Genomic DNA, 8,828 nt, shown 5'->3' with positions numbered 1-8,828 from the left:
GTTGTGAGTATTTGCTGCACATGTGTTGTGGAACTGATGATGTTTTCTGAATTTGCTTGTGTTTTGTCAGCTTACATGTGTTTTCCTAAGGTTTTTAAATAGCCTAGAGGTGAGCAGATATTTACTGACCCTGTTCACGTCATAAGTCACGTTTGAATTTTTCTTATTTTTCTCACTTTAATATACATTTAATGACTAGTTCTACATTCTAGCATTTAATTATTGAAGCCTTATCCATCCATATTTGTTCATCAGTTAGACATCAGTATCTTGGATTGGAATAAAGTCTGAACACATGGCTGACACTGTCAATATGCTAAACCATATGAAATATTATATAATTTCAACTCTTGGTCCTGAGCCATTTCTACAAGCTCAGAGAAATGTGTAGACAGATTGCAAAGCATAAGACAAAAAAAATCTGTAAATGAATGGAGACACAAACAAATGCAGGTGTTTGCATGTGATACAATGAAGCAGTTAACATCCCACCATGCTGTTAACATCTCTGTGACATGTAAAAATGCTGAGCTCGCTCATTTAACCTCCGTTAACTGTATCAAGATGCCAAGAGGGAAAGATCTAAGAGACTTGAAAGCAGGTTCTTGAAGAGGGTTATTTTTTTTATTTTAATCTGACTTTCTACTAAGTAATGAGCATTTCAGCATGTATTCCCAGAGAAGAAAGAAGGAAAATAAAAGGATATATGGAGTTAATTTGAATATTCTGCTGGACCTCATGGATCCCTTCTGCAATGTCTGTGCAGCTCCAATTAAAAATTCTAATTGTGATGAGCAACATACTGGTTCAGTAGAGTGCATGTTCACATATGGGGCAATACTGTGAAGACACAAAATGCAGAGAGGCTCTTGGAGCTGCAGACCCTAAGGCAATGCAGGTAAGATCTCATTAGTTGTGTGAATACTACCCCAGGTATCAGTTCCTACATGAGGATTTCCACTGCAACTAAACACACATCAACCAGTATCACTCACTTATTGCTATTTTTTTTTTTACAGTTTCATAAATCAGAATCCTATTGAAATAATTTCTCTTTTTCCATGTTTTCTTTCCCATTAAATCTTTCCTAAATCACACTTCTCTGTCCCGATGTTAACACTGAAACCACATGGCGACTTCAGCTGCCTCCTTTCTACAGTATAAGATTTGGAGCTGTCTGTTTTAGTGCACTTACATTTCAAAAGTTCCTGTGAGATTTACTCATGGTTGGGCTCATGAAGCGCCCATGTGTTGGCACCTTCTGCACACTCCTCTGCTGGACCCATATGCTTATGACTGAATGACAATTATGCATATTGCCATGGAGATGAAGAGGTTGTTGGCACCCACACACTGCTGTGACATGGTCGAAGGCTGTATTTTTTAAATTTATGTATACTTTTACTTTTTGTTATTTCCATATATAAATAAATAAATAAATTAAAAAAACATGATTGGATTTACAGTATGATTTAATGTTTACAGTGTTTGACAATTGGACCAGTTTCCAATGCTCACGTCAGGGAAGATTTGCTAATCCAGTCCAGATTTGTTTTGTGGATCTTAAAATTACTTACAATCATGTTCCCTGAGGTATTGTGTGGGAGGAGAGCTGGACTCAGGATTGACAGCCATGTCCACCTCCGGAATATGGACAAAATAACAGGAACTGCATGCAACAAAATGCAATCCAATGCAAACTAAGGTCACAAAAATTACCATATGTTTCTGACATGGGCTCAACACAACCTCTATAACTTCACAAAGCTAGTGATTTGAAAGGATATTGCACTGTATTATATTACAACCTGTACATGTTATTATGTCCACCCCCTGTGTGTTGTTTCAGTGAGCTTGAATATATTAAACCCAAGCTTTATATTCTATACACCAAAAGTTAAGCCTGTTTTCCACTTTACAGTAAGATGTCCCTTTGCGTATATCTCACAAATGTTCTTGGCACATTCACATAAACACAGAGTAGCGGTTACATTTGGGTATTTCATTTGAATCAACTTGAATTCCAGCCGCATGTGCTGTGGCTGGCATTGAGAGAAAAGCCCTCAGTGAATAATTATTGTCCTTAGTGAGGCGAATTTTAATTCTGTTCGCTTTGCAAAACAGCTCTATAGAGAGTTTCACTGTTCAATTAGATATTTCACACATCAGGGAAAAGGAAGGGTTTAGGAAGCAAGGGGCCAAATTGTAAAAGAAAGTAACTTCTACTGTACACCAGGATATAGGAGCAGGTTTCCTGTGGGTAAAGATTTAAATAAAAGAAGAAAGAGGAAGACGAAGATTGTATTAAATTTGAGGCTTGTTAACACAGTGATCAACTCCTCCTTTTTTTGGCCTAATTCTACAGCAATTGTTGTTTTACTCATTCTGTATAATTGTTTAGAGTTGTGTGGTTTGACAGTTATTGTCACAGCTGTCATGTTTCCAAACTGTTTTTATATCCAGTCATGTGATTCAGGTCTGTGAATTGCTCCTGAGCAGCTCAAGGAATTATTCATTAAAGTGTAAAGAAAGCCAATAAATCAAAGCCTTTATGTTTGAATGATATTTCTGTCTATTTTGTGTAATTAGATGTCAAATCAAGGGTAAAAGAGAAAATGTGTAAAAGATAGTAAATTGGCTTTTAATAATTAACTGAAAAAAATAGCTTCACATTAAGTATGAAAAGCATTTTTTCGTTTAAAGAAAGTGGTTTGCATAGATAAGAAATTTCAGGTGTGACAGACACATAGTATTTCATACACACACATAACAATCTGTGTGGCATCCTTATGATGTGAGATTTTATATCTGACATCCCTTGGAGTATAAAAGGACATGAAACACCACTTTGAGTGTAAATAAATCCAAAAACGCCGTTCTGTTATTGACATTCAGACGGCAGCAACAGCTACGTCTGTCTGTGCAGTGAACAAAGCAAGTGACGCTGTTGCAACATGCGACAATCATTCAGAGGAGCGGGGATCATAAAGGTGCTGCGTTTTCCTTTGAAGAAATCAAAGCTCATCAGAGAACAGACCTCATGGCGAGGCAATTTCCCGGCTCCACCAAAACCGTTGAAGACACCGCTATTACAGCACCTGTGGGAGAAGTCGGCCCATTACCAAAATCTCATTAGTTACATCACCGCACGTTGGCATTACAATAAAATGAAAAGTGTGCCCGCAAAGTTTCATTTTAATTATTCATTGTTTGCAATAAAGTTCTCTAGTATGTCCAGTGAGGTAGATGATAGAGCTTAAATGACATTCTCTATTCTTGCATCTTCCCAGAACGAAGACTGAAAGGAAAGTTCAGCGATCTGTTATGTCTTTTATGTAAAATGCTCAGCGTTGTAAATGATCTGAGAGATGGGTCTATATATACAGTTTCCAGTGGGATTTAACTCGTGTGTTTTCATGAGGGGGCATAGGCTTCCGGTTTAAGCCAGCACACAATATAATTGACCATGTTTATTCCATTTTCTGCAGACAATCTGCACTAAAATAGCAAAAAGAAATGCTTATTTTCTCTTTTTAAATATCAGATATCATCCAGTCATTGTCATCCAATTTTTGGTCATACAAGTAGTAAGGCCTCCATCAACAGCAGTGTATGTCTGTGAATCGATCGGTCCGCCAGACAGTCATAGTCTCCAGAGGATAAATCCTAAAGACTTTGCTGATCCCCTGACTCTTCCTCTAGCACTGCCATTAGGTTGAAGTATCTTGACAATTATTGAATGGATTGCTGTGATTATTGCATCTAAGGACCTTGGTAACCTCCTGGATTCTCCTTTCGGGCCACCAGCAAGTCACAGTTCATCCATTTCACTCATCCATTGAAATGTCTCGGCACCTGTTTTTGGAAAAGAGAAAAGAGTCGTAGTTCTCAGATGATGAATCTGCTGACGTTTCCTCCAGCAAACCTGCAGCTGTGCTTTGAGTTCTGTGCTAATTAGCAACATTTAAGCATAGAAACTGAGATGGCTATTATAGGAAGCAACATACCTGCTATCATTTTCATAGTGATCATGTTAGCTGGCTGATGTTGGCATTGAGGACCTCTGTGCATAACTGCAGCCTCACCGAGCTGCTAGCATGGATCCAGACTCTTGCTCTTGCTTTTTATTTTCATTCTTACTTTTTTATTCTTCATCAATGTTAAAGTACTAAATTAAAGATAATACATACATGATAGGACATGCAACAAAGCCAGAACTGAAATGGGGACATTGACTTTCTTGCTCTCGTTAAATATTCACAAAAGGTCCCCTCAGAAAACAGCATCTGTTATAGCATATATTTTATTAGTGAAGCGAGACAAAGACATGGAAGATTTAACGCAGACATTACATACATACATACATACATACAAGAATAAGAGAAGAAGAGAGGAATAAAAAGTGAAAAGAAACAGTGTCTGATGAATAGGCTACATATTAAAAACCCTGAAAAGAATAAAAGTTGCATGTTAGCAGTTTCTCTTCTTTTTTTATGGACATGATCCCATTCTCCCTCACATTTGGATTGAAAAGATGTGACGCTGTCGGACGGGATGCAAATTTACTGATTTACATACCCTGCATGCTTATAGTCACTGATACCTAAATCTCTCTGCCAGTGACATCTGCCGTCCTCTGTACTGGCAGCTCACAGGAAACAACATAAAGGCTCTGAGTAGAACATACCAGCAACATAGCAGTATTTTGTTGGTACGTGAAAAATACTAAAAAACCTCTTAAGCAGGGTTTAAAGGGGAACTGTAAGACTTTTGTTCTATATTTAAAAACAAATGTGGAATTTAAACAAGTCTGTGGTGCAAGATCCATTTGACACATTTTCACAAGTGAGCAGGAATGCCTGAACCGTTTTGTGATTTACAACAAATATCATGCACAGGGTGACATTTAATCAAACACATGGAGCAGTTTGTGAATGACTGTCAACTGTCAAATTTACACTTTGTTTTCTGTCTGTGTTAACCACACAAGTAAAAATGTGCTCATTAGTGAGCAGTCGAGGTGCTAGGAGGTGGAATTTGTTTTCTTTTCCTTTCCTTTGCTGGCTCCTGCTACATCCACCACACAGCATGAGAGTGGCTTCAATCTGCTCATAAACAGTAACTCTGCAAGTAACTAAATGATTGTATTCCCTCAAAAGTCAAACTATATTTCAAAAACCAGTGTAATCTATTTGGCTTAACTATCAACTATTTATAAAATATAGCCCCTTAAAAATTGATTGCAGCATATTACAGTAAAAGACCCTGTTTCCCTGCTTGACAAAATTTAACAACTAATTACAACAGGCGAGCTCTGACAGGGCAGGTTATGACCATGATAAACCAACTGCTGCAGCTGCAATGCATCAAATTTGTTAGTTAGGAAAGTAAAAGAAATATTTTTTTTCTTTTTTTTTTTCTTTTTTTTTTTTTTTTTTTTTTAGATCTTAGAAATGCCTCTGATCTGAAAGACAACAATTAACAGGTTAACCATCAATTAATCTTTATTAAATATTTTTCATTCTAACCGACTCTTCATAAAGAACCAACGTTAAGAAGCACCATTAACTACAGACTTTTCTCCTGTCTAGTTGGTGAATCATTATGACATTAATTTCAACATTTTATTAAAGAATAATGATAATCGCGCTAAAAGGTACTAAGAAAGCTAAAAGGACTTTTCAACTCATTTTTTTTAAACACATTTAATCCATTCTGTTTCATTCTGTCTGCTCGTCAACACTGTTTCGAGCAACAACAGGAAAAAAAAAAGCTCTGACAAACCTGCTGCGTAGCAAACTGTGGAAGTTAGCGCCTAGCTGGTGAAGAAAGTGACACATTTAGCTGCTAAATTGACAAATATGTCTCTTTAGGGGTTGATAAGCATCAAACCAAAACTAAAAGTGAGAGTGACTATTGGAATCAAATTCCTCAGGTGGAAAGAAACATAAATCAGAGTGATTGCTAATGTTGTCAGCTGTCCTCATAGGTGATTCTTTTCCATCCCATTAGCAAAAACATCCTAATAAGCTTATAATTAGCTTAATATGTAGCCCAGGGGAGCAGATAAAGTTTCAAAAGATCTTAAAAATGCATAACAAAGATGATGATTTACATACATGGATCTATTTTAATTTCCAGCAAAGACCTGACAGATGTATAGTTTGAGTTCACAGTTTACCCCCTATACTGTACTCTGGAAAATACCAGTCCTCACACACGCTGACCTGTTTATCAAATCATGAAACAGAAGCCACTGCAGCACAACCACCTCCATCTCTTTACAATACATGTGCTGCACAAGTGGGACCCGCTCAGGTCGCCATGCTTTGTATCCTGGACAGACTTTACAGAGAGAGACTGCTGCCCTTGGCTCACACCTGCACCAGTAATTACTTGGCTTTAAAAGCTGCTTTTGGAAAAGGGAAGTGAGTGGACTGTTGTTAATTTTCTCCTGCGTGAGTAGAGTGTCAGCGGGTGGCCTGTGGCAAATTTCACTGCAATAAGGTGAATATCAGACAAGAGTAATGTGGGGTCGAGCAGGTGAAGGTTTAGGGGAGGACGGTGATGAGGCATCAGAAAATGGTTTTAGTGTAGGCAAAGTCAGCTTTGTTTGCTTTCAAATAGCTTCCAAAACTTTTTTTTTTTTTTTTTTTTGTGTCTCCTTCACCATGTTTGGCAGAGTCTGACTGAATAATACTGCAGTTTAAGTAGCCACCAATAGAGGAGGATAAGAAGCTCACTTTCAAAGGTTGTCGGTTGAGTGAGGGGATCCTCTTCTTGACGTCTAAATTGTACCGAGGCTCAGCTTTGTAGTTCCATGAGTGAATGGCACACTCACAACCCACAAAAAACAGTATGGAGAGTTTTTTTTTTTTTTTTTTTTTTTTTTTTTTTTTTTTTGGGAGAGAGGAATCCTGCTCCCTCGCCTGTCTTGTCACTGAAATAGGGCAGCATCAGCCTGAGTTGCTTTGAACACTCTGACATGATTTCAGGAGGCATCTTAAGGGAACAGAAACATAAGAAATGATCTTTCAAAGGTGTCGGAACAAAGGCAAAAAAAGTTGAGGACTGTTGAAAGTTTATTGCTCTGGAGCTAACTATTTTGAGCTGCAGTGGCACTTAAGTGTTGTCAATAGTTAACTGAGATTTACAGAACTGCCCACAAGCATAAAGAGGACCTGATGGCTATTACAGACAGGGACTGGATTGTGTCTCAGCAGCGTTCATATGAATTGTGATTTTGCAGCAACATGGTTATGCTATTTTCTTTGTTATCCTTCTGGGTTATCATTAGATCAGATTTTCACAACATGATTATCGTGGCCAAAAGAATTCATGATAACAATATTACTGCTTTGTTTATTGTGTGTTTTGCGTCTTTTTTGGCAAATGAATACGAGTGTAGGAAGGTGGAGAGTCTTTAATAGTAACTGTGTAGGAGCGTATAAAGAACAATTGTACCATACTTAATCAATAGTGAAAAGGAAACCAGAGGAACTGAAAAGCAAAAGATCCAAAAGACCTAACATCTGCCATCACCATATTAGCATATATGTATTATTAACATGATATCAATTAAAACATTTTAAATATCACAGTTATCGTCAATATATCAGTATTGAGTATGTCAGTATATCGCAACACTTCTATTATCCATTGATCTATTTATTTTCTTCCCTATTTATTGAAACATTATATCCAAAGTTGTTGTTGCCATTTTAAAGTGTAGAATGTGCAAAAGCATTCATACCTTTTTTGAATGCACAATGGGAAAATAATTCCATTGTGCAACATATACACAATAGTACCAAGACATAAGTGCCATCATGTTTGGCACCAGAAAAAAGGTTAATATGAACCACTGCTATATGAAAGTAATAATGTATAATTTTATTTATTTATTTATTTATTTATTTATTTATTTATTTATTTATTTATTTATTTAATAGTTTAATAAACAGCTACCAAAGTGCATTATACTGGTATTCTTAAAATCACATGCCTATTTTTTTTCTTTTTGTATTTTTGTGAGAGAACAAAAGGAAATCTTATTCTTTAAATTTCATCAATATGGGTGTTGTTTCTTTCTCCCTGTGTGTTACTGTGAACCTTCATTGTGATTCTTCAAGCAATGCATGAAAATAATAAAGAATATCACCATATATACTGTGAATTTCCCTATAGAGATAAATAAAGTATTTCTTATCTTATCTAATATAAGCAACCAGGTTGTAAAACACTGTATGACAATGAACCTATTCTTCTACCAAAACAATAAAGAAACTGTCTTTTGAATTTGCTGTCTGTCATGCTAAATATAGTTGTCCTCTACAAAGAATCTCCTATGTGATGAGTGGTGAATATGTGAATAATCATATTCATCATATGACACCTACGGAAACACATGCCAGCAGGAGGAGGACATTCAAACGCCAGACAGAACTGACAAAAACTGAGATTCAAATCAAGGAACTGTCTCCTGACTCAACTCACTTCGTGTAATTTCCACATATGACTGCAAAAATGTTTCACTGCAAAAGGCAGTTGTCATCAGTTTCATTCCCAGAATATATCTGGTAATGACTTGAATGGTGACACTGAATCCTGCATGTTTCATTGTGCCATATACGCTATGGTAGGTTGACCTTTTCATTTAAATAGGGCAAACATTTGGCAGCACAGGTCTGGTGTCAGGGACATTTGTTTATGTATTTATTTATTTATTTTTCCAAAAAAAAGAGTCAAAAAAAAATCTTGCTTCTATATGACTAATATAATTTTGTAAAAATTCTATCTGTAGACAGGTCTTAAATAAACATTTTGGT

This window comes from Trachinotus anak, unplaced genomic scaffold (assembly GCF_046630095.1).
Source record: "Trachinotus anak isolate AG129_WGS33_773 ecotype Australia unplaced genomic scaffold, CSIRO_AGI_Tana_v1 ptg000009l, whole genome shotgun sequence".
Taxonomy (NCBI): Eukaryota; Metazoa; Chordata; class Actinopteri; order Carangiformes; family Carangidae; genus Trachinotus; species Trachinotus anak.
Note: the sequence above shows the minus strand (reverse complement) of the source record.